This window comes from Taeniopygia guttata, chromosome 1 (assembly GCF_048771995.1).
Source record: "Taeniopygia guttata chromosome 1, bTaeGut7.mat, whole genome shotgun sequence".
NCBI classification, from domain to species: Eukaryota; Metazoa; Chordata; class Aves; order Passeriformes; family Estrildidae; genus Taeniopygia; species Taeniopygia guttata.
This window is the reverse complement of record NC_133024.1, coordinates 37,012,615-37,039,980: the sequence shown is the minus strand read 5'-3', so window position 1 is coordinate 37,039,980 and position 27,366 is coordinate 37,012,615. Positions and strand designations below refer to the sequence as shown.

General features: G+C 40.1%; 1 protein-coding gene across 13 annotated transcripts in view; it reads right to left on the bottom strand.

Moving 5' to 3' along the window:
• Positions 1–27,366, bottom strand: part of FAT3 (FAT atypical cadherin 3) — a 394,190-nt gene that overhangs the window by 214,882 nt on the left and 151,942 nt on the right. The gene's annotated exons all lie outside the window — the stretch shown is intronic.

Genomic DNA, 27,366 nt, shown 5'->3' with positions numbered 1-27,366 from the left:
ATCACAACTGTCATCATTTGGCTGTACTACAGAAATCTGTTCAGCATATAACAAAGGCTCTACCCGTAGAAAAATTCAAGTTGTCCAACAAATGAAAACAGAAGCCTGAGCTCAGGAATTACTTTGTGAACTCAGCTCAACATCTCAATCCTTTGTCCCAAGAAATTGAGAGGGAGAGAAGGTAAAAGGATGGCTCTTCATAAATGGCCTAATGCCACAGCCAATTCTTTGCTAGAACTGCAGCTGGCAGAGTAACAGAAGAAACACCATCATTTTTCTGCTTTGTGATGCAAACTTGTATAAGCCTTGGTAGGGAGGGATACAACTGCTGACAATGAATTGCACAAAACAAACAAACAAACAACCAAAAAAAAACAACCAAAAAAAAAAAGTGGCTTTTCTTTTTTAGTTCCTGCCTGTTCCCTTGCTAAAGAAGAAAACCTAGGAGGCAATTTAAAATGAATCCATCGAAGTTCAGAAAATAGTAAATTTAAAATTGAGTTCCCTCATTGCACAATGCCAAAATCCTGGATAACAAGCAATCAAAAGCTTACACAGTAGCCCTTAGATAATGAATATAACAAATATATTTCTATCCTCTTTTATCACAGAGGAAGGAAAGGTTTGGCCACTTTACCTACTGGTGTAAGAAAACATCAGTTGGTTTTCCACCTGGTCCTAAGAAACAAAAGAGAAAGTCTATCTGTGTATAAGGAGATGAAAATGTTCTTGATATATGTGCCACCGAAGTGGTGAGGAAGTGCATTTGCTTATTCTGATGCTGATGTGATTCTGGCTCAGAGCCACAGAGAGGGATTGAATTATCAGCCCTGTGCCTGTACTGTCCTGGCATGAAGGTCTTCCTCTCACCTCCTTTTTGCCTGAATTGCTTTAGAAACCCATCTGCCTCTTGACATTAACACCTGGTTTGTGTCTGGTTGGAACCAGATGACCCTTCAGGTCCCTTCTAAACCAAACCATTCTGTGATTCTATGATAAAGCAGAAACTCTGCCACTCCAAGATTTGCTTGTATTGGCATAGTCCAGACCTTCACTGGCTTAAGCACTGACCATGAGTGCACAGAGGACCAAATGCACCAGTACCACACACAAAACCACACCAGCATCAAAACAAGCAAATGCACTTCCTCACCACTTCTGTGACACATATATCAAGAACATTTTCATCTCCTAATACAGCATTGTTAATCTTGAGAGACACACTAATGCAGTGGATCTCAAGCTTAAGAAATACTCAAAAGGACTGTTTGCAAACCATGAAATTGTGTTATTAGTAAATGGCAAATGATGGAGAAATTGCAGGGCAAAACAGGAACGCAAGAAACATTAATTTAGTCTCAGATGTGTGTGATGCTATTTAGAACAAAATTATCAGTTAATTATTGAGGACAGAGCTGCTCTAAAGTCAGCACTAATAAAAAATATGCATGTCTTTTTGGCTTTTTTTTAAGGATCTGACTGCACTGTTTCCATGATAGCTTCAAGTCTCAGAAAAGTTTTCAAGGTAGCACAGAACCCAAACACAGAGTCACAGAGATGTCACAAGAATTTGCTCTTCTCTTATAAGATACTTTTTTTTTTTTTTAATACTACATTTTTTTTTTCAAGCTTTGGATGTCTTTTGGGGGCCTTTTAATGCTAGTCTGAACTGACAAGTATACTCCTAACATTTGATCAACCATATAATAGAGGAAGGGGAAAGGAGCAGCACTGGTCATGTATGGGCTTAGGTCGTTTTGCAGTAACCTCATATCCATGTCCTTCGCACTCAGAAATACTATTCACCCATTGTAGGTGAGTAGGGCAGCACTGGAGGACAAAAGCAGAGTATATTCTAAATATTCTTGTTGGCAACAGCCTGTACTATGTAATGAGTTTCTGTAGAAACATAGGTGAAATACATGGTGAACTGTGATGAAAAAAAACCTGCAAGTCCAGAAGATAAATTACACTGCAGGGATGAGAAGTGCCCATAACAAGCCATAGAAATAAATAAATAAAAAAAAAATAAATCCACATAGGAAAGAATCAGGGAAAAAAATTAATATTAGTGATACTAGAGATCATGATTTACTCAGAAGACAAGAAGAATTATTTTATATCTTTAAACAAAATTTGAAATAAATAGGTTTCTCCCCCAGTGAGAGCACAGAAGGTTTTAGCAGATTAACCTATGTTTATGAAGCTGAATTTCACCGATACTGAGGTGATAATAAATCTATCTTCTGAGTCATTCCTTCATTTTATAACTCCTGGCAGCAGTTACTTTTCATTTCTGTATTTCAGAAGGGAAGGATCATTGAACAAGCATTAGGTACTGCCAACAGGTCTGCTACACTGGTTCTTACTTTTACTTTTGATTTATTAAAAGGTCCCAGATACAATTAATTCCTTTTCCTCAGTAAGTCTTGTTGTTCCACCTGTCAACACCACACAGCAGCTTGATAAGAAAGAAGACTTTTATTCACTTTCAGGTTTTCCACATGGAAATCCTGCCATTATCCTAGGAATACCTTCTACCATGGTCTTCAACATTCTGTCCAAAATGCCTCCTTGCTGTACACCCACATATGGATATAAAGGTAGTACCCACAAGAATACACAAGCTGCCCAAATATTTAATGCATCACTCTACACAGGTGCGGATGACATCCTTCCAGAGGGATGCCAAATGCCAGCTTCACGTGAGGTGTTAACCCTTGAGACTAATGATGATACTTGGTCATCAACACTGCTTTTTCATCACTATGGCATGAATGCAAAGAGCTGACACAGTTGATATCAGGGGCTGCAAAATATTCCCTGGGCAATTCACAGATAGGCTCTCACTTGCTTTAGCGGAGAGAAAGGAGGGGAATATCCTCGGATAAAATCACAATAAATTCAGAAAACGCTCCTCTTACTTCAAAGCTCATAGATATTAACAGGTAATAGCTCCTGCTATTACAGGAGCAGAAAGAAAGAGAGGCCTTTAGGAGCAGCTCTAAGAGCTTTTCTTGGATGGGTTTTGTGGTGCACTCTTTCTACTCCTTGCTAATTAAAAGAGAAATGTGAGCAATGTAAGGATGCCTGGACTAAAAAAATCCTGAAGAAACACCTGCAAAAATAATGAAAATTTCAGGGACTAAAAACCAAAAAGTTCCAAGATTTTGCAGACACATTTCTGAACAAGACAGATAAAACAGATGTTCTCATCCACTGGGATGCTACACCATGGTGGCACCACAGTGTTTTTATGTCAGACAGCTGAAATCCAAGCACAAATCTGTGAGCCAGCTCTTTATGTCGCCCTCAGCTGGATTTTGCAATATCCCTGAAGGCCTGGAGCCAGCACCACCTGAGGCTCAGGGCAGCCTCAGAAATAAAGCCAGCCAACAATCCAGAAAGCAGTGCCACTCATATGCTTGCCACTCATCCCTCCAAGTACATATGACCCATACAATTTGCCAACCACCACATGCATTACAAACACTGTAAGTGAAAAATAACAACAGAGTGCATTAGTTGCTGAATAAAATCCCCAACACATTTATAAGTAAATTAAGTGCAGCCCTTGGGCTCGGCAATGTGCCAGCAAAGCGAAGGTTGTGCGCTTGTTTCTCTTTAAGGCTTGTCTTCCCTCTTTCCCTGAGAAAATAATGGGATAATGCTTTCTGTATGGCTTCTGCAGTTGGACACAATGAAACATAGCATTATGAAGGACGAAGGTTAAAAAAAACCCCAAAAAAACCAATTAAAGTGGATGAAGAATTGGCAAACTGGATTTCCCTCTTTCCTCTCCCACTGATTTGCTGTACATCTGTCACCAGACCACTTCAAATGATGTGGTCCACCCAAAAAGTATCAGAAAGTCATGTATTTACTATCATGATGAGAAACCTGAGAGGCTCTTAAAACAAAAAGGGATTAGAGAAAAGCATTATTTCTTTCATCACCTCTTTTTTGCCCCCTGTTTGTTCACTTTACATATTTGACAGTACTGTGTATATAGGTAGTGTGATGGATGGACCTGCCACAGCTCTTTAAGAGAATGTTTACTGGAGCTGTCAGCCTGGCTGTTTACATAGGTGCCCATCACCATGGATATCTGCTACACACATACGTTCCTCCTAAAAGTCAGATCATCCTTCATGAATACACTCAATAGCACAAACATTGAAAGGAGTTCAATTCTGTTTAGTTTTTTCAAGGCAAGATTAAAAGACAACTTGGTGGTCTGTAAGAAGCTGTGCATGGAGAAGTCAAAAGAGAGTAACAAAGCTCTTTAATCTAGCTGAGAAAAGCAAACTGAGGTCTGATGGCTAGAAGTCAATGGCAGAAAAAGGAGAGTGCAAATATTCAACAAGGAGGATATCTAGTAGGAGCAACTGCTTGTCAGGGATGGGCCACAATCTCCCATTATTTGGCACCTTGGTACTGAGACAAGACAACAGAACTTATTCTTCTATCCAAGTTATTGGCTTAGCTGCAGAAACTAACGTAGAATGTGATTTTGCTGTGTGACTCAGTAGCCCATGTTATAAAAGCTGCCAGTAGAAGTAGCCATACACTCAGTAAATTATGAACAAGATATGGGGAAAGAAGACTGATTATGAAGTATCTGCTACTCTTCCAAAAATTATCACACAGAAATGCCACATAAAAATACTTAGTTCTCTCCTTTTCAAAATACTGCAGTAGTTCTGCAGGGCACGTGTTGCATCAGCTATCAATTGAGAAGAGCCTCAGTGACAAAAGATGTTGCTTGTTCTCCTAAACCCTTTTCAGGAGTATGAGCTAATTGCGCAAATGTACATCTCAGACTGGGAAATCAGGAAAGGTTAGATAAGGTGAGCACGGCCCAGGAGCAGCTGTAGAGGCTGTAGAGTACAATTTACTCTACAGGGCAGAAGGGGTGAGAGGCAGCAAAGGCAGAACATGCCCTCATCATAAGCTGCAGCACAAGATAAAAGTCACACTACAGTAACACACTCCTAGATACTCCAAGGTACCAGAATGCAATAGGCCCATTCCCACACAAATTCAATTCCTTGCTAGTGCAAATCCAAGGTTTGGTGGTTAAAGTCACTATAAAAACATACAACCTTCAGGGTGACTGAAGCACTAAGGGTACTGCATGCACCTTCCTGACTCCAGACCCCAGGATACCAGCAAACTCCCTGATTAAGTCCAAGGGCATGTCAGCTTCTGCCATGAAATGATAGAAGAAAACAATTCCAGAGCCCCCATCTGCCTCTCCCTTCTCCAGCTTCCAAACAAAAGGGCTCAGTGCAAACCAGCTACAAAGCAGAAGCTGGTTTGTCCCCAAATTAAAATGACAAAAATGAGGCCGTCAGGAATGCTGACTAACATTGAAGTACTCAGGGCTGTTACATCTTTCAAAGGAAGAAACAGAAAAATCACGGATTCCAAAATGCTACTAATTATTCATGATCCTTTATCAAAGACTCTGTGAGTCTCCTGGAAGTAAACACAACACCTTGGTTGTCACCAAGCTGTCAGCCAAAGGTCTTCGTTTACATTGCCTTGCTGGGAAAAAAGTAATAAATAAAAGTAGCTTGAGAAGAAAACAGTTGAATAATGAGTTTTAAATCTTTTTTCTGTCTAAAATACAGAGGGGAAAGAAAGAACTTACATGCCTCATCCGGCTGCACCAAGATGAAGGCTTTAAATCTGCCTACCTACACTCCTACCCCCAAGATCTGGCTGGAACCTTCCCCCACACATCAGCACACAGGGGAGCCATGGAAAGATTTGTGAGTGCAAATGCAAATGTCAGAGCTAATTCAGATTTCTTTCATTGAGCAGAGATGTGATTTTTGAAGGACACTTAGTGGAGAGCTATTGTAGGCAGGAAAACTTTAAAAATGTTGCAAGCCCATTATTCATCAAAACAGTGAATGTAAAATCAACCATAATGTCATGATTTGTAGACAGGAATTTCACAGCAAATTGAGGAAGAATATTTATGATTACAAGAAAACTAACACTATACCTAACCCATTGGTTTTGGTTTTGGTTTTGTTTTTTTTTTTAATTTAGGTCCTTCACATAGAACAGTTTTGTGTACACGAAAGCAGATGCATGCATCTTTTGGGAGATATTTTATTAATTAAAGGGTAAATTGAAAATATAACACAAAGGATTAAACAGTTTTAGCATAAGAAAGACATGAACCTGAACATCAATGCCAGACCAATTCAGCACACTGGGGCCACCGAAGCCAGTGGGAATCAGAATAAACCACAGACCCCTTTTTAAAGTCTTCTCAAGCCATAAATAGCCAGGGCCAGTTCTGAATGCGGGCAGCGGTATCACATCAGCCACAAACTCAAGCGGAGCATGAAGGAGACCGATCGCTTATCCCCCCCACCGCTCACAGCCGGCAGCTTTGAAAATCTGCCTCCTTACTCTGGTGATTAAATGCTATTTCAAGGCCTTCATTTAAAGCCCCCCACTGCGCAAAGTGTGCCCTCCTGTTTTTAGTTTATTGCACAAATTTTGTAGGCTTTACTGCGTATTAAAACACAAACTCAATTCCTATTGAAGCAAGAAGAAAAATCTCCACTGACTTAAATGGAGATTAGATCATGCCCAGGAACGAGTCCAAAAGCAATATTAACTTTGTGAGGCTATACATACCTACAACTTCCTAATATTCTTATGTCTGGTTGAAATACAAAACATTTATCATAAACCACTCTTGTCAGACAATGAAAGGCAGGTTACATTCCTGTCTAGGGCTTAACTTCTGGTTTTCTCTTTTTTACTGATGATTTGAATGTACAGATTTACTGTTACCTCAAAGTACAGTTTCTGTGGTGAATATCACATCTGAGTTCCCAGAAAAGTAAAAGAGAATTAGAAAACCAACCCTCAGCAATGGTATTTCCAACAACATCAAATTAGTCTGCAAATAAACCTTTTACCATGATATTACACACAATATCATAACCATCACAACCAGCCAGAATCGTGACAAGGACACTCACCGTGTCAATAAATGTAATATTCAATAGATAACATTCAATATACATATTCAATATGTAATATTCAATAGAAACATTCAATAGATAAGTAGGTAAATAATATACAGTTTGCAACTCAGGCTGGACATGACATGCCAGAATGTGTTTCTGAGGCAAGTTCAAGTTGTTGGCTCTTCCCAAAGGAGGGAGAACTGCTGCTGCTGTGCGCAGAGCACCAGTGCACAGAGTAAATCACTCCTGCTCACAGAGGAAACCACCACCAGGCAATGCTTTAGAGCAAACATAGCCAGCAGGATTGAAATACAGATCAGGAATGTATGGAAACTCCCAAATTTTAATGGCTGGAGCTGATGGTCTTTTCCAACCTTAATGATTCCGTGATTCTTCTGACCTCCGAGGTGTTGGTCCAGTCAAAGTTAAGGAGGGATACTCGTAACTTAAATGCAAAATGCAGCTGTCAGGGCCATTAAATCAGGTACAGCACATCATCACAGCTTAAACTGGCAGGACCTTGACACCAGGCTGGGAAGGGTATCCTGCCTGAGCAGGAATCCTGGCCAGCCCTGCCTCAGGCTGCAAAACATAAAAGTAACCTAATTTACTACAGGTAGCGGGGAAGTTCAACAAACTAAAAGCAATAGTCAAGTTCAGATCTGGCCACTGCCCTCTCAAACAAAAATAATTATTTTAACATGTATTTTATTTTTTAAATAATCATATATTAATATATTAATATTTATGAAGGCATTAGTATTTTATATATATTTATGTATATACATACACATACATATATATATATACACATATACACACATATGAGCAATGTGGTTAAGGGTAAACGTTGCATACTGAATTGGCAGTGCCACCCACCATAAGGACTGAGTTTTCTCTGGAGTCATATCACATCTCCCCAGATGTCCCAAGGCTGACACCAGGGTTGGGGTGACACAGGGGCAAACGTCCCAGCGAAGCAGCATTTTAATAGCACTGAAACAGAGGCACATCTCAGATTAGGTGCTTGACCTCCCAGGCTATTTATATTTTGAGTTTTGAGGAGAGTTTCTTCCCTCTTTACCTTGAAATTACTTAAATTTAATGCTGAGTTCCTTTGCTTGCTTTATTTGAGTCCAAGGGGGAGGCTTACAACTTCACATCAAAATGAGCTATCACTTAAATACGACATCTTCAAGGTCACTTACACATCAATTGCAGAGCCATTTTCCAAACATATCATCAAGACACTGAACCAGAGGCTTAGTCAAATAAATTCTCTATCTTCTTCCACTTATGAATTAAATGAAATAAGATGTGCCAACATTTTTACCTGACTAGGCTTTATTACCATTTTTGTGTCTTCTATCACATCCCTCCACTTATTATAAGAAATATCCGTATTCATCTTGCTTTAATATCTTTTGCTTGGGGAAAAAATATTTTTAAAAATCTTATATGGATGAACAAAAATGACAGAATGGACATCTCTGGAACAAATTGCTTCAAATGCACAAATACAGGAAAGAAACCTCTCATTTATTAATAACCTCTATCAAAGTCTAACACTTTCCATCACTGTCAGACAGTGCAGTAAAACTCAGCAATAAAACCAGGCTGAGGAGTCATGAAGCCCCACTGAAGACTAAACTGCTGCCATGTTCCATCCCCTACTTGCTCCAAGCGCTTGAGAACAACGGGGCAAACCATGACAAAAGGGATTTGTTGCCACCCTGCATGGCTTGAGCCATATTGTTCAACTTTTAGGAATCTGGGCTGCTACTGGCATCTCTTTAGTGGTGGTAGACCCACCTTACCCTTTGGTCTCAGAAGCACAGCAAAATCAATGCCTATGCACTGAGTGAACTTTGTGCTATTCCCTGGATATGCACAGGCTCAACTTGTTAGCCAAATGGGCAAGAAAAACAAACAAAACCCACAATTTTCTGTCTGTGGCAGATGTCATGTAAAATTCAGATACCTCAAATTTTCACAAAATCTTGAAGGAAGATCTACTGTGGGTATACATTCTTAATGTAATTCAGAAGGAAAACAGTTGATGGTATAATTTCATTCTACTGACTATGCCTTCTTTTTTTTTGCTTTTTTTAAAGCAGTCATGAGTACTGCATTTCTAGTCCCACATTAATTACATACTGGGAGCTCTCTTCATTATTATAGCCTCTCTGTATGTATTTCCCCCACCCTGGATCTGATTGTCCCTACAGCAAATGACAACTTCTGCCTTATTTTCTAAGCACTTCTGGGATTTCAAAACCCTTGCATGCCTTGTGCCCACCTCCACAACCTTCCCATCCAAACCAAATGTGGGAATGGCACCAGCAGAAATCCTCACCAAGGATGAAAGCTATTAACTCTCAATAATAATCTGTTTCAATGGGGACATTTTTTCTCAAAGGTTCTGGCTAATGCCCAGAGTAACCCAGATTTTTCACACATCCTCTTTAGTAGATTAATAAAGAGATCAAAGTCCGACCCATGTGTCCTCTGCCTGCAGGACTGGGAAGCTATTTTAAAAAGAAGGGTTTGCTCCTGGTTATTTTAGAAATAAGATCATAAGTGCAGCAAAGATGAAGCAGAAAGAAAAGATGGAGAAAAAAGGCAAAGGATGCTCAAAAGGATTCTGATGAAAGGCCTGGCAAGGGACTTCTGTACGGGGTCCTCTTCCTTTACACAAAGATCTGCATCTTTTGTAGTCCCTACAGAACAAGACACTGCTTTGGGAGCCCTTCTGCAAAATCTGTGCCAATCTGCTTCAGGTGTTTTGTACCAGTAGTGTGGGAGGTGGAGGGAAGCAAAGCAGCTCTGCAGGGGACCCTGGATGCTGGGGAAGGCTGCCCTGGAGAGCAAGTAATCCTGCATACTGAGCAGTGCTGGCCCAGGATGGTTGGCCAGAGCAGACAAGGAAATATTGGGATATTCCAGCTAGAAAATGTCTTTCCATTTTCAGTTATATACATTATACTGAAATCAGAGTATGTATATTTTACTGGAAAAAGAGTAATGTTCTCACTCACTCCTCCGCTCTGTCCTTCTTACTTGTTTCTCTTGGCCCACAACAAATGAACAACCCTATGAAAAAAGTAACATTACCCTGGAATCTGCCTTTATCTCTCTCTATCCGAACATTAACCCAGAGGAGCAGTCAAAAAGGAGAGAAAGAGCACCTCTTAAATGGTTTAATAGCTATGCTACCCCTGAACATGAACACAGCAGGAAAGAGGAGGGTGATGCCCCAAGCCAGCACAGGAGCATCATTTAACCTGTCCATGCTTCCTTTTCTCAGACATACCATGCATGACTCTGGAGCCTGTTTTAAAAAGCATGTAAAAAAAATTAGAGAAGATGAGCAAAAAAAGGCTCCAAAAACAGTCTGAGGAGCAGAAACAATGATTTATGGTAAGGGAGTTTAAGATTTCAATCTGCTAAGCTTATTAAAAAGAAGATGAAGAGGCAACTTGATTAGAAAAATCCATGTAAGGTTCATGGGGAAATATTACTGGGAAGCAAAGGACTCTTTAATCTAAGAAAATAAGGTGGAGCAACATCTAATGATTGGAAACTGAAGCCAGGAAAAATAAAATTAGCAATCAGCTTGATACTCTTTATTATTTTTTTTTTAAAGCACATGATTAATTCCTGGAATAATCTCAGACATCTGCAAATGAGAGCTACAAACTGTTGAGGGAAAAACATTTCATGGCAAATATATGCTATGGTTTAGTTAGAGAAAGATCATTTAGTAAAGATGTATAAAAGTGATATATAATAGACAGATATATAAAAGGGATGAGATAAATGATCTGATTTTTTTCTGGTTTTAAGCACTACAGATCTGTGAACACTGTCCAGCTGTTTTCTCCAAGGAGCTCAGTAAAGAAATTCACTGGGTGATGCTGGGCTGCTGCAGTGCTCCCAACATGCCCGACTCCACTCCCATGGTCATTTTATCCCAACAGGTTCATTGCCAACGCCACAATGGGGAGAAAACACATTTAATGAAAAAAAGAAGCTCCTGGTATCTTCTTTCTTCACGTATGAGGGCATGAAATAAACTGTAGAACAGGTTCTAGAGAGGTGTATCAGAAGCAGCCGAAGTGCTGGATGTGACCAGTGGTGAGCCTGGAGCAATGCCCACTGCTCCTGTCTGGGCAGAACATCAGGTGGGAGGCACTGCAGGGATGGCAGACAGGGAACAGCTTGGTCTCAGATTACAAGATGCTCTCAGACAGGCAACTTTGTGGCTTTGTGAGAACAATCAATTGTCCCTTTGTTTCTCTGAGTGAAATTTCCAGTGGTAAGGTTCATCAATATTGTAGCAGGATGTTTCTGTTTTGCAAAGAAGAGACTTTGCATTTCACCAGGAGATGCAGAATGGACACAGTGATACCTGAAGTTTTATCTGGACCCATTTTCAGGACTTGAGAAAAGTCCATAAAATCAAAGTTTTTTCTCTGTATCACATTGGTTTTGTCTACCAGGCGCCAAGGTATTTATTCCACGGTAAGAATGTCAAAAAAAGGAGGTGACTTGTTTTGGATCAGTACTACTGCTTTAACTTGCCTGGAAGCAAAACATTTCAGTTTTTCTTAAGTATGCTTTTAGGTATGTTCCATCCTCTCTTCTCTAGAGAGGCTGAGCAAGAGACTCATCACCTTTCATCCTTCTTATCCATAGCATTTAAAAACACCTCAAGCTGCTGCTTCTGCCCTGGGCAGAAGTTTCAGCAACTGCAGCAGAAAAAAATTCAAGAGGCTTGCCTGGAGGCAAAAGTTTTGTTGAGATCACCTGCCAACATTGAGAAGATTAGGAGCATTTCTTTTGTTTGCTTCAAAAAGGACAGAAGATCTGTTTTCCCTTGTTGAACATACACAATACTGTCTCTGGTAGCATTTCTAAGAATAATAATGGTTCTAACACCCCAAACTTATTTCACAAATAGGAAATTAATTTCCACAAAGCAGTCTCTGTGAGACGCCTTTTGCATAGACGTTGAACCTCTGCATGGAAACCACACTAGCATGATGTTTTTATTCACAATGTCATTCTGGATTTAACTAAGTAGTGCCACAAGCCCCTGGGGTTAGCTGTGTTAGCTGAAAAGCTGATACCCACCAAATCATGCCAAAACCTACCTTCCTTAAAAGTCTGTGGAGTTTGTTTCACTGAGGTTTTTTTTTTTTTAATGTTCTTATTTTGTGTGAAGATGGCATGATGTCCTTTCAACTCTCTTGAAGATCCTTTTCTGATTTCCCAGTAACTACCCTACCAGCACATACCTTTCACCAAAAACTTCCAACAGTCTTCAAAGACTTCTTACAATTAAGCTGACTGTCCCTTAGTATGGAACAAATATCTACAAAAATTGCCAAGTGCACCCTCTGGTGCTTCCAAGTGGCTTTCTTATAATAAAGTCTTAGAGACAGCTACAAGCTTTGTACGGAAGGCACCTCACCTACAGCCCTATCTGTGACTGCAAAAAGTGTAAAAACTGGTATCCATTTCCATGTTGGATTTTTTTCCAGATCTCCTTGAGCAACCTCACGGTATCTCCACAGGAAAAACTGCACATGATCATTGAGATAGTCAGAAGTTTAATTTTCTACCTTTCATACTGGAAAGGGAACCGGGGTTATAACATCAAACCTAGCGCAGACCCTGAACAAGCAGACCATAATTACACTTCTGTTTCACTCTCCATACTCTGTGCAGTAATAAATCCAAGGTTCAAAGAGTATACAGGAATATGATAGCACCGGTTTTTTAATCTTGGGGAAGCACTAATCTTATATTTATCTTAAAAAATCTTCCACAGGTAGGATATTCTTCTTTGGACAAGGGAACAGAAGGGAGAAGAAAGCTGAGATACACAAGGGACTGTGCAAAATGAGAGCTGTACAATAAAAGCCTTGACTCAGACAACTCTATTGTGATTACTGGGAATAGTGCCAGTGACTCTGTGGGTGCTTCCTTTTGGCTCTGAAGAGAGAGAAGCAAATAAATGTGCTCTGGCTGCTGCACTCCAAAGTATAACCTTTCACATAAGACATACAGGTCAGCCCTTATCCTACTAGAATCTTCCAAAGTCATGACACTTCCTACCAGCTTTACCTGTTCACGCTTCCAAGAGATGTAATGGCTCTCTTCACATCACTGGGAAGCAAAGTGGGCAGCCTGGCACTGAAGGGGTCCAGAGACTTCAGCATCCACCGAGATGTTCCCTCCCTATTCAGGGCAAGGCTCAGATGCAGTCTGTAGGAGTAAGTATTGCCTTCCCCAGGTGGTGTATTTATACATGCATATCAACTGCAGCAGCTCAATTTTGAAGTGGTTTATGATGAGGCGAACTAAGGTCCCTAAAGAGACAAGGCAAGTGAGCATCCTGATAAAGTAAATAATGAAATGTTGCAGTACCAATATACACTGGGTGATCCCTTGAGGGAAACCACAAGCATGAGCCCTAATGAAATAAGACACGGAAAATAAGAACCTTGCTGTGGACACAACACTTAGGTGCTCATTATGCACTGCAGCGACTTCTATCACTTTATCACACTTAATCATCATGATGAAATGTTGTATATATGTCCAGACAGGTATGATATGTATAAAAATACTTGTACATACACACTTACAGACACATATATTCCAAAAGGAAAATGGGAAAAGGAAAGGCGATTTATTTTATTTTCTGTAAATGGCCAGACATAAATGCATAGGATGCTTTATCTGCGTGGATTGCCTTGAAAATCTATCCCTGTATGCAGTTAAATCTATCATTGTAAGCTTTCATAAACAGTTAGCAATTGAATCTGATTTGTGAGTATTTCAGCTTTTAAAAATACACTTGTATTTTATGCTTTAAGTTCCTTAACACTCAGTAATACCAGTGTGGGCTTTGCCTAGGGCTAATTGATAGGCTGCACTTATGAAAAGTCTATTTGTCCATTTATACACCATTCTGAAATGGAGATTATATTTTCACTGTTTGAAATGCATCAGTTCGAGGAAATCATAAAATAGAATGTAATTATTTATTTATAATGCAACTTTGCTGACTGTGAAAGCAATAAACCTTATCAAACAAAACCCAAGAAATTATCCCTGATCCAAGAGCAGATGCATGGTTCCCTCTAATTGAGTTTCCTTTGCTCTTATCTTCTCAAGATCCCTTAGACTGTTTTCCAATTTTCATTTCCATTTCTTCCATTAGATGCTTCTAACCCATGACCTGCATTTACTGCCATCCATTTATCTTCCATTCTTAATTGAGATGCAACATGTCCACTTGTCCATTGCTGAGCACTAAAACTCTGACAGCACGCTTGATAGGTACTGGCTTCTTCAGGAAAGCTTACTTGGGAAAGGGCAGTCCAAGACTTGATTCCTGAACAGGTAAGTCTGTTCCATTAAACTTGAGTTTACCTTACAAACATACTGTGATGAGGACCAAAATCCCAATAAAAATAATAATATCTTTGGTTTTATTTGCTTTTACTGCTACAGGATGGAATTATATTTGTCTTGAACCTGGGAGGGTACAGTGCAACAGGGCCAGTGTGAAGCAAACATATAAAGCAGCTTTCAGCACTCGGTCATTTTTTTTAGTTTCAGTTTTAAATGTGATGATTTGCAATCATACTCTCTCCCTCAAGACCCAGTGTACAGGAATTTTTGAAGGGTGGCATTCTTTAGAAAATAGTTAGACTTTATACAGCATCACTTCAGGAGCTCTTGAAAACATGAATAAACTACCAGCAGCCAGGTGCTTCTGCACCTATTTAATAGAGGGATAAGCCCAGCATCAGTCAGAAATACAACAGAAGGAAAAGAGTAAAGCTCCAGCTACCAAGCAGTCATCATAATCTCACATATCACTGCTAAACTAAAGCACGAGAGAACCAAGCAGCCATATCTTGGCCTCTTGGAGCAGTAAAGTAAAATTAATACAGCACCCCAGGCTACTATTAAATTGTAAAATGTAAGAAAACATACTGTGGTCAGGCATTCAACCTCTCAGAATAAACAGATTAATCACTTCGTACTTATTCTAAACGATTAAATGTTTGCACCAGTGGCACTATGTAAAATACAAATTCGTTGAGATCATGAAGGCAAACAAGAAGAAAATTTCATTCAAAACTATCATACCAGGGACTAGGCTGGAAAGCTCCATAGCCAAAATGCCTGGTTGGAGCACACTCCTACTTCATACTTCAGGGGTACGAACTGCAAATGGTGCTGACATAGCCAGATGTCTTTAATTCCAGGTCAGTGCTTGGTACTGATAGACTGATACTGGTACCAGTCAGGCCAGGAGCAGGCTAACTGGGCAGCACTAGGCTGGCTGTGCCCAAAGGCTGCCCAGCAGCAGCACAGCCACGCTGCTGTGTGAGTGCGTGCCAGGCATCTCCCCAGACACTCCCAGGATCAGACAAAGCTGAAAAGGTATCTAATGAGGTTGCAGCATTTCAAGGAATGTCTAGAGGCAGCCAGGGGAAAAAAACCAAACAGAACCAAGGAGTGTTTTGCTATATACAGGTGCCATTTCCACACAGAACAATCAGGTATCTATACAGCTCCCAGCTGAGCAGAATATCAAACTTTATATTACAACCATTTATAAGATACACAGTATGCTGGAATTACTGTTGCTGTCTCCTTTTATCTGGATGTGTCATGGCCACAATGAATCCTATGTCACCCACTGCCTGTATGCCCAAAGTTACACTCAAAAGGTCATGTCTGAATAGCTGCTGTCACAGGAACAAGCTGTCTGAAAGGATCTCTGGAACTGGAAAGATCACTGGAACTGTGACCATGCCACTGAAAGGCAGCACAGGCTTTCCTTTAATCTCAATTTGTAATGCCAAGAGGAACTGTGGTATCAAGCTTTCTGATCCTGAATGCTGCCAGAGAAGATCCTGGGAAGACACAAAAGCATACTCTGGCTGGTCAGTAAGTTTTAAGCAATGCACTGAGGCATGCAAACTAAGCTCCGAAGGGAATGTTCCTTGCAAGGGACTTGAAGGCTTTACTGGAAGTAAAGCAAAGGCTGAGAATGAGGAGAAACTGGGTATGTTCACTGCAGAAGGCACCACTTTTAGGATGAAACGAGAGGGGAAGCAGCAATGGTATTGCAACAATATTGGCATTCCCAGCATGAGCGTGCCTCTACTCACTCAGTACCAAACAAGCATCTGGTGCCACCTAATTAAAACACCAGTTCCAGGACACGACATCGAGCATCATGAATCAAATGAAACATCTGCTAATTCTTACAACAGCCAGACAAAACAAGCCTAAAAATGGCAAAACAAACACGCACACACATTACTAACTTTGGCACTGACATCCCGGCTGAACATAAGAATCATATGAAATTCCCACATTATTAACCAGTGCATCTTCAGTTTAACTGACTTGCTGTGCAAATTTACTACAACACATGTTCAGCTGCTCAGTGGGCAAAACTGGATCAAGTTTTACAAAAGTGAGCAAACACGCCTCACCGCACAGCATTGCTCTTTGGGGGGGAAGCCTCCCTCGAGCTTGCTCAGTCTAATGGTGCAGGCGATTAACTCAGGTGATTAAAGGACTGGGGACTGCAGAAATCTCAATACATGGATGGCCTATTATAGCACAGTGCAGGGAGTGTTTTCCCCAGATGCTTTGCTTTTATTTCTGCTATAAATAATTCTGGGGGTTTTTAATAGGTATACATAATCAGGCATTTACATGGTATCCAGCAGAGAAGCAATATTAAGCTACTATGTTACAGCCATTCATACACTGAATACAATGCTGAAATTACTTTTTATTGTCATTATTATCCAACAATCTCTACAATATGCGTTGTTACCGCAGCAGTAAAATGATTAGATTCTGAAAATTGCTGGAAGCCTGTAAGTAACACCATGGAGGTGAACCTTAGCAAAATGAAGTATTCAAGAAGAACTTCAGATGGTCTCATTTTCTGAACAGTCTAGGCTCCTGAAAACAGAGTAGGGACACAGTTCATGGACTCAGTTCTGTCATCTTTTACACCAGCAACATCTTATGTACATGATTTAACCCTACCAGTGAACGTAATCTACATGTGTGTGATGACATTTCTTGAAGTGCTCCACCTCAACACTATAATAAAACTCATTAGCAATTTTATTTATCTTTGCCTTCCCTCTTGCACAAACTTGTCCCTCTTGCTTGGAACATATCTTTTTTCTTAATTCTCTACTATAAGACTTTGCACACAAAGGCATCTGGAATTGCTGCAGAAGGAAAATCCTACAGTAACCCTTAATGACCTATTTATTCTCAGTCAAAGAGAAAGAGTTGGGTTTTGCTTCTCCCCTTCACACCCCCATGATGAAAGAAATAGGAATTTCATGAAGGGATAATACACAAGCTGATTGCAGCAACTTGCAAATGACCTAGCAGGGGGTGTCTGGGAATAGACAGCAATTTTCATTCCAACCGGAATGGAAATTTCTATGTTAAAGGGCATTAGTTCTGATCAGCCAGCATGGTGGGGGAAGGGGGTGCAATAAAACACGTGAAATTTCTAAGTGATTGGGACCAGGAAGAGAGAAGAAAAGCAACTGAGGCTGCAGCCCTGCTAAATGCTAAGATGAGGGGGATATGGAGAAGATGCAGCTGCCAAGGCAGTTGCTGAACAACACACTTCAGAGATAAGAGACACCAGCCATTCTTCGAAGTAATTGTAGCTGCCAAGAGCTATTGAGAAAAGAGTGAATTGAAGGGGATAGAGGGGTCAGCTGCAGTGAATATGAAAACAAGTCAAGGCCAAGGACAGGCATGATGCTTTGGGATTTGGCCAGAAGTGATAATTTGTGGGTTTAGTCAATTGCAATCTCAGTGGAGTAGAGAGGGCAAAATTCTGAGAGAGCTGGCAGTGGGAAGATGAAGGCAGCCAGAACACAGAGGGGGAATAAGGAGCTTGGGTAGGAGAGAAAAGGCAAAGGGGCGCCTGGCAGCAGCAGATATGCTTGGAGAATCGTGGGGTTTTCCCTGTGCAGGGACACAAAGGCAGAACTGAAAGGTGAAGGGATGACAGGAGAGAAACTAGGGTTAAGTGAGGTGGCACGAAGAACAGTGAATAAAGGTCACTAGGGATTGAGGGAGGAGCAGATCAAGAGCAGGAAGAATGAGGTTTGTCCATTGTGCATCTCACATGAAAGAGCTAAAAAAAAAGATTGCTGCTCTTTGGCCATGAGGAAGAGCTGTGCCCTTCCACTGCTTCTTCCTCAGCTGGTACTCAGAGGCTCGTGTGTACCCATCGTTTGGGAAAAGAGGTACCAGAATCTCTGAAAGAGAAACGGCATCCTTTCACATCTTCTATTTTAAAATATAAACTAGATTCATACAGCATCTGGGTTAAACAAGGTACAGTATATCCTTATCCCTCTATCCCCTGTAGCTGAAGCTCTGTCAGGCTGTAAGAAGCAATGACTTCGATTCGCTTTCATCTGCACTTACTACACTCACAGAGGCGTAACACGTACCAGTCCTGAGAAGTCTATTTACCTCATTTTCCATTAAGACCACAGCAATAACCTCTAAGCAAATGTTGCATGAAATCACAATGCCATTCACATCAATGCTGAATCTGTCATGCCTCTGGAAAAAATCCAGATCTCACCCTCTAGTTTTAAAAGTATCCTGCAAGGCCAGCTATAAAACTTCTCCACTGCTTGTATCATCATATATGTGTCAACAAGACCCCTGTTTTCAGTGGACATATTTATTGTCAACCTTGGGATACAATTTCTTATGCTATTTACAGAATAGAAAAATACATCCTGACAGTTCATAGGAGAAAAAGAGTGTTATGATTAGACAAGAACAACACCATTACAACCACAATTACAACAAAGCTGCGCTTACTGACCCCAGCAACAAAGGAAGAGTTGAAGGGAAATTCTATGTAATATTTTATATCCGGAACTAATTAAAGATTTCATTCCCCAAACAGCCAGATAGCAAACATAAGCAGTGACTCCAGATGAAGGATTCCTATTTTGATGGTTACTGTAATGAGCACATTCCCAAAGGAAAGAGCCAATAAAAGCATCATCTATCTGGAGGATGTTGAATGAAAGCTGGACTTCTGTTAATTTTACTACAATTCCTTATTGCATCATATCAGCCTCCACGAAAGGTCTCAGTTCAATTTTTCTGTAATGAATTTGGAGACTCAAAAGAAAAATTCTAAATTTCTCTCCTTGACTTAGAACTGACAATGACTATGCATAAAACACCATTTTTACATCACTCAATGCAGCTTTAATTAAAATTTATTAACTTGAGAGAAATTATCTCCTTATCACCAACAGACATTTAGAACAGAAATGCCTTTCATTGTGTTATTAAACAGTTTCAGACAGAACCATCACTACAGAACAGTGTAGCTCAGCTACCTAGTGGCACATTAGACTGATCATTTTTCCTGCCCCGCCTTTCTGTTCATATGAAATGTGCCACAGACAAAAAAAAAAAAATCAAAACCTTCTGCAAAATTTTGTACCTACACTGATAAAAAACATCTGTGTACCTTGCCCACCTCTTGCAATTCAAAAAAGCAAATAACAGGGGCCAGGCTGTGAACCACACGCCCTGGGTCATGCATGCATTGAAAGGATCTTTGGAGTCACTTATAGAAATGACAGCTGCAGCTAAGATAGTCAGAGGGAGAGCACGTAAAAATAAAAACATTTTTTTAAAAATATTTTTAGGAAAGAAGAATATTTAAAATGCCAGTGAGTATTATGGAAGCGAGTAAGGCAATAAGGAATGAAGGGAGTTGGAAAAGTAAGCTGTAAACCAGAACACCAGACTCCGAAATCCAAACAGGAAGAGATGAACAAGAGATTAGCAAAATGCTACTTGAGATGAAGGATGAAGGGAAGGAAGAGTTACTAGTGATGTGACTTGTACCTTCAGTGACAAGGAAGAGACAGAAAAAACTAAGAAAATCCCTCACCTCTTTGAAGGACTTGAAGGGACGTGCTAGATATGTGGTTACAAATGAAACTCACCCAATATAAGAGTGGTGAAGTAAAGCATGTCACCAGAGCAGGAATCTGAGACAGGACAGGAGAGAGAGACAATGATGGGAAGGAGGAGAAAAAAAAAAAACAACAACATATATTTCCCAGGTTAGATGTCAGAAAAGAGCTGTGGGACCAAAGGTTGGTCAGCCAGAAGAGGCAGGATGTGACACAGCCAAAGGTATGATTAAAACAAAATCAGCACTGCTCTCTGCTAACTTTTAAAATACAAGTTTACATGTGGGGTTCCTTCATAATGTCTCTCTTGCACTGGGTGGAGAGGAATGAGGACCACAGACAGAAATATAACCATCATGACCACTTACATGTTTTGGGGTTTTTTTTAAGGAGTAAAATTGAAAAGAAAGAGGCAGAATTGGCAGAAAGACAAAGAGAAGGTTTTTCTCTTTGGGGGTGAAGAGATACTAGGTACTGGGTAAAGCACATTCCCAAAGGGGGAAGGCTCACTGCTCTGAAGTGGTTAAGATTATCAAGAAAAGCAGAGCCAGGAATCAAATTGCTTCAGTGAGAGAGAGAGAACACTCAAGGTGAGAGACAATACACTGGAATAGGTATTTACCATGACAGACTGAGTGGAGTGGGATCATTTACGAGAGCTTTGAAAAACAGTACAAACACAGCAAGCAATTACAACACAATAAATAAACCAGCAGCACACGTGCAAATGAGGCATCTAACAGAGTGTGCACAGCAGATACAGCAATTGCCAGGAGAATCGATATTTGAGGGGCCCTGAGGGTGCACCAGGGATGCTGTCCCAGGCATAGGCAGAATGAAGCAAGTGCTGCCCTGCACAGCCCTTCTTCTGCTAATCTGCTGCATGCAGATAAAAATGTCAAATGCCTAAATTGGGAACAAAAAAAGATGTTTTCAATTCTCTTTCTCATCGCCTTGAAGATAGCCTGCAAACTTAGGCAAACACTTAGTTCAGGTTGCTGATCATAAAAATCAATCCACTTCCATTTAATGGGATTTAGCAATTAGTCACATCCTGGTTCCAGTAATTTTGCATGGTTTTCTAACCATCTCTGAAATATTATTGTAAAAGCACAAATATCAGTAATATCATAAACCTACCCCCTGCAATGTGGCCCTTGTTTCACTCTTTATAGCTAGAACAGACTCAAGATGACCCGTGTCCTATACATGGATTCCTGCCTATGTATGTGCTACCAGCCACAGTAAAACATCTCTTGGGTTTGGTCTCATTGAATATGGGTATTTTCATACATTATCTAATATTACTAGATCTTAACTCACATTTTCAGCTGGATTCAAAGTCCCCACAACACTCCTGGCAATGTCATCACCTGCTGTGGCTGGTAGCACTGCACAACTCACCATTCCCAGGCCTCACCTCTTCCACCAAGAGCAAACTTGTTGCCTGGATAGGTTAAAAGTAGATAAAAACAACCATCCTCTTTCAGTAAAATCTAGACACAAACCCATAGCAGTATGACCATAAAACCTGCCATCTGTATCTCTATCTCGAGTTCAGGAGGTCTCAGGTCAGGGCTGAAGTTGAGGCACTCTAAACAAATTTCCCAGTGAAAAGATGATGTTTAGAGAATTAATAACTATTAAGAATACTTTTTTTTTCAGAATCATAATTTTAATCTGTTTGGCATATCTGAGCATGGAAGGCAAAGTAAAAGCATTCTTCATGGCTTCCCTGGAAGTTGCTAAACAAGTCTGAAAACCCCTTTTATTTCCCTGCTCATTTACATCTCTTCTTTATGTACTGGCTCTTCCTTTGGCTACTTAATGTCTGGGAGACAAAGCAGGATAGGTTGATGCCTAGCTGAAAAGAAATCACGTTGGACTGAAAAGGTGGAAGTTGAAGTGACAATCCCTCAACCCCCCATTTCTCCTCTCCAAGCTCTGGTGGAATTGCATTTGTGCAGCTGCGCTGGAGCTTTTGGCAAATGCTGCTCGCCTGTCGGAGTCAGGTGTGCAGCATTCCCCACTCACCACCTGCCCCCCAGCAGCATCTCCTCCTAAGGACCTGCCATTTATACATGCACAAAGCACCTACCCTCACAGAATTTCTGGGACTCCCACATTTCATGCTGCACCGCAAGGTGTCTCTAGAAATCCTGTTGCCTAAATTAATAGCACAAATGAGTGCTTGACATAAACAGGACATCTTCTAGCTACTTTTTTTGCCCATTTATGATGAGGCTGGTGAGGGGAATCTACCTTCTCTGATGTAAAGCTTATATGCAGCTTCACTGACTGAGCTAGAGAAAAGCCTCTGTCTTCTTTATTCACAACCATCACTAGTTTGTCAAACTGTCTGTCTCAACTGAAAACAATCCTCATATTGATTGGCACTGAGATAGGGTTTAAGGCTGGCAGGAGGATAAGCACTTCTCCACCTTAAGCTCAGTGATTTTGACAAGGAAATGTGCTTGGACAGCTACAACTCTCCTTTTACAAAGTCAGTGCTCAGAATAAAATAATCCAGTAAAGGCTTTTCACTGACAGCCACAAATAATTCCAGCAGCATAGTTATAAAGTGTCTAAAAGATGTTCTAACCTGTCTTGAAGAACCTGTATGACATCTTTGGCTGTCATGAGAAGGAATAAAAACCTAAATCACAAGTATGAGGGGCTACTCTTGGAAACTGGAATAGCAGGCAGTCTAAAAAAGATACATAGGAAAAAGCAGAAAAACAAAAAAACCCCACAGCTAGGAGAGCCTGTCATGATGAGTCCCCGAAGCAGAGGCTACAGCAATAGACTTCTCCAACCCAGCAGTTGGGTGCTACTCATTGTCACCAGGACAGATAAATCCCACAACAGTCACATGTAGCTGTCAGGAAGTGACCACAGCATTAAACTGTTCTAACCTGAATACAGCTGAAGAGAAGCATGCTATGGAGTGAATTGAAAATGAGCCAGGCAGTCCTAAAAATAGTAGTTTTAACTTTTCACTAATCAACCCTTCAGCTCTAAAAACCTCTCACAGTCTTTTCTTTGCCCCTCCAAAACACACGTCTCCATAGTGACTACAGCCACCAAGCCACACTGAGCCTGGAACACAAAACACAACCATCCAAATCACAAGCACACGGAGAGCCTGCACTCAGGCTTATCATCGTTACTTAATCACATGTTAAACAAGCTAAGAATTAACAGTTAACACAAGAAAAAAGTTGGCTTTCCATCAAAAGCAATTATAATTAATTCCTAGGAATCATATTTCTGGATGCCAAATCAGATGGAGGAATTAACTGGGGGATAGATACGCTCCTTCCATAGCTCCACTCGAAATTCTAATTAAGAACAGAAATACAAAAGTGGCTGTGGTGGAAAGGTTAATAGAAGAGGAGGGAATCTCTAGAGACACTATGCCAGATACTCAGTCTCTCTTTTTGGCTCTTCTACACTTTTCCCTTAATAGACAGTCCCTAGAGACACAGCAATGCAAACATACACAAACATACTCTGCCACATGGATATTTTAACAAAAATAAGATGACCACAAAATCATGTGCTCTGCCATATTGGAGATCTTGTGGACAATGTAGCTTTCAAATCATGGACTCTGCTGTAGTCAAAAATCAGCTGCATCAGAAAAGTTGAGTTGCTGGAGAAAGGAGAGATCTGTAACTCTGAGGATGCTGAGTGTGCAACCTACAGCCTAAACAACAGTGGCACTGAACAATTACAGCTCAGACAATAGGAAGACGGTGTGCAGCTCAGAAGAGCAAAGAATGCTTTTCAGCTAAAAAGCCCCTTTCTTTTTGCACAGATTCTGCTGAAATATTCATAAGATAAAGAGAACCTGCACAGAAGAAAAAGCTTTCTTGATGAAACCTTCCCCAGGCTGGGAGCAAAAATATGAGGTAAATGCTTCCACCAATGTTTTGCAAAGCTAATGGTCTCCCAACAAGCACGCAGAAAGCAAGCTTTGAGATATGGGAGAGGAGAAGACTTTCCTGACCTCCCTAAGACATTTTACCTTTATAAAAACCTTCAAGACCGAGCTGGGTGCTCTCCGTTTGCAATTTCTGGCTGGGTTTGCAGTAAACCTGACTGCAACTCCTCTGAGCCATTGACTACCCCTTGTATTTGAACTGCAGTTACTCCAAATACTGAGAAAAATACTTTCAATATCAGTGCTGTGAAAACCTGGGATTGCTCATCATGAGTAAAAACAGCCTGATTAAAGTCAGACATTTTTGAGAACAACAAAAAGATGTTTGTGGGGAAACTATCAGAAAGATTTTTTTTCTTGAATTTTTTGGTTTTTAACCACTTCTCCCATTCCTCACTGATGAAGAAGACAGGGACAAACTAAACCATCCAAATAAATCTCTACTGCCATCTCCCAAATCCTTGCACACAGTCGGGAATCCTGAGGGAAGATAAAACTTACAAAAGACCTATGAAACATTGTTCTGTGAGAAAGAATCATAGGGAAAAGGTATTTTTTTAAAATTCCAATTAAGATATTTTCCTCTGATGAAGGAAAAATCACACCACCATAGTCACTCAGACCCACCCCATGAATGGTATAGAGCTCACCTAACAGCTTAAATTAGTCTTGTAAAAACACCCTTGTTTAATATTCGTATTTTGATGACTCAAATGTCATTCTTCTGGAAATAAAGAAGCATGGAAGTCCCACTGCCTGTCATTTCTATAAATATTTAGGCTGTTTAACCGAAGTATTGTGCATAAAGGTATCTTGAGGATTATTCTATACTTGTCACCTTATCAGAAGAAATGCTTTCCTTCCTATTATTTATCTCGTATAAAGTAAGCCATAGTGCTGGGTTGCTTTTTGCTATTTTAAGATTAATTTATAGGAAACTCTCTTTCTGCATAAAGATTAATTCAAGACCACTAAAACCAATAAACTGTTGTTATTGGCCTCAATCCACACTACCTTTTAAATCTTTGGATTTTCATTCTAGGGCTCTGATGAAAGATTCATTCCAAGTACCTAAAGTAATCTTTGCTTTCTACTCTCTCTCCTACACACCACATTTTTCCCGTATAATCCATTTTATGCTTTCAGTTACAAATCCATAGTTCTGTCTACCTGGCACTTCAGATAACAGAGGTGCCCATATAGCACAGTCTGCCTAGACCATGTTTAATGTCAATCACAAGGACCTGCTCTCTTACTGATGCTGGCCATCTCACCCATGCTGTAAAGCCAGAGTGATGAAGTGTTTCCATACTCAAGGCAGAAAGACACAAGTCACAACTCCATCATGTTGCCACACCTCAGTAAAACACCATAAATAAAACATTATTAATCTAGCAGTTTGGGGATAAAACCCAGTAAAAACTGACATCCAGAAGAAATTGATAAATTTTATGCAAATTGAGGTTATTTCATGCTTTACTTCTACAGTTTCAACTAACTGAAACACGTAATCCAAGTGATGAATAAAGAACTGGATGCCACTGAAAGCTATGAAAGCAAGTGCAAGGCTTTTGTAAAACCACATTTTCAACTATATGATTCTTTATTATTTTTAAATTAAAAATCTCATCACTCTGGATAATTTCTGATGCCATGGAAAGCAATAATTACAAACAAAAAGACTGCCCACCTTGTAATGCACACACACTGAAGTACAGAAACCAACATAGTATCACACTAAGAGTTTTAACTTCATTAGGTGTATTGCTGAATTAAAGCACAGACAGGTACATAATGTTACACCACACAGGCACTAAACCTAAATGAATATTTAGCATCCTATGACGTAGGGCAACAAAAACGAGGTCACAAATGTAGAAACTTCCTAATGCAATATTTATACCAATCAACTTTATTTTTACGACACCTTGCAAGACATAAAATGCTTTACAGGGTTAAATAATAAATGATAGGGGAGAAATGAGAGGGAGAACATGGTAAGGACTTAAATTTATATCATCTGATGAAATATAAACCGACAGGAGCTCACTGAGGGAGGAAAATACAAAGAGGCTGGCCCAGATAGGGAAAACTGCAGAGGCCCTTTAGTGTTAATAGAACCTGCTTCTTTGTTTTTATCTCAATCTTATTTTCATTCTAGGATAATAGAGTATTCAGAGGCCAGCTAAGGGTAAGAGCTTTGTCAAAGGACAGCATTTATTAAGATATTATCAAATATTCTCCTATTCATGTTCTGTGGTGTTTTCACATCTTGAATCAAATTTTGTGCTTTTTTAAGAAGCTTTGCAGCTGGCAGGTTGTTTGTTCACTGTCAGTGCACACAATGGAGAACAATGGCGCACAGGCACCACCTGACCTTCCTGGAGAATGGTGGTTCAGATACACTTCTTATAGCTATCACCATAACATAATTTAGTATTATAGCATTGGTGTTATTTTATTGATTTTTTTTTTATTTAGCATTATATAATTGCTTATACTGTTGTATCATTGATTGCCACCTGTGCCCTCAGGATTGCATGCTCCAGTAATGCCAGAATACCACCTCCACAGTCTCCATTTCACTAACAACCAAATTTAAAGAAAAACATTGTCACCAGATCCAGTGAACTACTGTGTTACAAAAATCACAAAATACCAAGTCTCCTACCTGTGAGTGTATTAAGACAGAAGTGATGCCACAACAGGCTGGTTATACCACTCCTGCTGTGCTACCACACACCACTCACAAGGTGATACTGCATAAATAACAAGTATTTTCTTAACTGGGTCTTTCAATTATTTAGAGATACTTGGTGAATGCATTGCTAACAGCTGTTTTATAACAAATTTCATGGTACCACACACCTGGTGCTAATGCTTCAGCATGTCTAAATGGTTTTCTAAAGATTACACAATCAAACATTGTAAGATAAAATCACTGTAATTGGAGCCCTCATCAAAGAAGAAATTACCATTACATTTTACAAACCGAAAACATGACTTTCCAAGGCTGGACAAAAGGTACTATTACGATGGCCCTACAGCTAAAAGATCTCTCCTAACCTTACCCCTAAGGATAGGGATCCCTTTTCTTGCTGTGATTCTGTGACAGGTTTACAGGGTCTACCTGATAATATGAAACATAAAACCTATCTCTGATTCACCTACTTGATTTTAAGCAAAATAAATATCCTGGCTTAATATCCAAAGCAGAATAATATTTCAAGCAGTGTGTCACAGACCCCTTTCACTTTTCTGGGGGAAACTCTAAGACTCAAAATTTATTAGTGACCTCAGAGTCATACCTTAAAAATGGATTTTCTCAGCACTGGTACTATGCTGAAAGCAATTATTCTGATCCCTAAAT